Source organism: Atractosteus spatula, unplaced genomic scaffold (assembly GCF_055471065.1).
Source record: "Atractosteus spatula isolate fAtrSpa1 unplaced genomic scaffold, fAtrSpa1.hap1 Scaffold_161, whole genome shotgun sequence".
Taxonomy (NCBI): domain Eukaryota; kingdom Metazoa; phylum Chordata; class Actinopteri; order Semionotiformes; family Lepisosteidae; genus Atractosteus; species Atractosteus spatula.
The window spans coordinates 62553-64468 of NW_028296721.1; the positions used below are offsets into that span (position 1 = coordinate 62553).

A 1916-nucleotide genomic window follows, 5' to 3' on the forward strand; every position below is an offset into this window, starting at 1 on the left:
ATCCAATCCTGACGCTGACCAGCCACAGGTCACTGCCCCACTGTCCAGCCAGCTGCCAGTCCCCAGACCCCTCCCTCACCTCCCTCCCATCACCTCCTGGGAGAAGGCTGGGGTGAAGAAGACTAAGAAGAAGAGGAAGCAGGAGAGTCAGGAAGGTCTGAGCCCTGAAGACAAGCCTCCAGAGTTGCTGAAAGTAAGAACACAGGTGCTGAGACACCTAGAGCACCCTGTACCTCTTGAGATTCTAGGAGAGGTGAGGAGTGAAACTTTACTGGAGTGTCCAGTCAGTGTGTCTGTATGAACCCCTCTCTCTCTCAGTGCAGTGTTAATGTACCAGAGTGTCCAGTCAGTGTGTCTGTATGAACCTCTCTCTCTCTCAGTGCAGTGTTAATGTCCTGGAGTGTCCAGTCAGTGTGTCTGTATGAACCCCTCTCTCTCTAAGCAGGTCAGCTCCTGTTCCTTCACCAGGATGCTGTGCTGTTCCAGGGTCGATGAGGATAAGAGCGACACTACAGAGCTGAAGAGAAGGAAAGAGGTGCAAGGGGGCAAGAGGACAGCAGCACCAGTGGAGGAAGTCAGGATTGTCCAGGTCAGGAGGCACCGGTCCCTGAACACCCAGGAGCGGGATGAGGAGAGGAGGCGGAAGCAGGAAGGGTGGTTGATGGATCAGAGACGGGAGGCGCAGGAGGAGAAGGGGAGGGGGAAGCTGGAGGAGGAGAGGAGGAAGGTGCAGGAGGAGAGGAGGAAGGTGTTTGAGAAACAGGAGAGGAGATGGGAGAAGGAGGAGGAGAAGAGGAGGAAGACTGAGGAGAAGCAGGAGAGGAGACGCACCAAGGAAGCAGATGCAATGAGGAGGACCGTGAACAAGGAGGAGATGAAGACACGCCAGGGAGGTGGAGGAGAACAGGAGGGAGCAGCAGAAGCAGGAGGTGAGACGGGAGAAGAAGGAGCAGAAGAGATGGAAGGCCTACACTCGGGGGCTGGAGAAACGCCTGCAGCAGGAGGAGGAGAGGAGGCAGAAGGAGAAGAAGGAATGGAGGCGAGCTCAGGAGGAGAAGAGGAGGAAGCAGCTGAAGGAGGAGAATAAGAAATGAGCTAAGGAGGAGAAGGAGAGTTTGGGAAGAGCAGGAGAGGCAACAAGCAAAGGAGGAGAAGGAGAGGAGGAAACTGTTGGAGAAGCAGGAGAAGAAACAAGCAAAAGTGGAGAAGGAGAGGAGGAGAGTTTGCGAAAAGGAGAAAAAGAAACAGATGAAGAAGAAGGAGGAAAGGAGGAGAGTTTTGTAGAAGCACGAGAAGAAACAATTGAAGGTGAAGATGGAGAGGAGGAGAGTTTTGGAAAAAGAGGAGGAGAAGAAGAGGAGCATCTTGGAGAAGGAACAGATGAAGCAGGAGGTGGAGAAGAGGAGATGGGAGGTGGAGAAAGAGAAGAAGAGAGAAATGAAAGCTCAGAAGAAGAGAATGAAGGAGGAGAAGAGCAGCCTCTAGGTATGTCCAGACTGTAGGATCAGTAGGAGCAGCAGTAGAAACAGCTGTGATATTATTCAGAGCACTAGTAGTGTCATCAGTACTATAAACATAAGGGGGGAATTTACTGTTGTTTGCAGCAGCAGGAGTGATATCATTAGTAGAAGGAGAAGAATTAATTATTACTATTATTATTTGTCTTTGTAGAATGCAGAAACTGCTCAATCTATTGTTTGGAGCCTGACGTCTCACCAGACTAGAATGAAGAGAAGAAGGGAGCTGAAAAAACTACACTAGGAAGAGGGAATCGATAAATCAGAGTCTTGACTTGTCTTGTGGATTATATGGAGTTTTTAATGAAAGTTTGGGAGGAATGAAGGCAGTCGCGCTCATTCGACACAGCTGCTGCAATTCTCACTAATCCTGGCGTAAGCAACCGGTCTCCATAAATA

The 1916-nt window shown here is 50.4% G+C and overlaps 1 pseudogene; it reads left to right on the forward strand.

The window, feature by feature from the left end:
- The first annotated feature begins 469 nt into the window (after positions 1–469).
- LOC148809133 (uncharacterized) lies at positions 470–1094 on the forward strand (annotated as a pseudogene).
- The last annotated feature ends 822 nt before the right edge of the window (positions 1095–1916 follow it).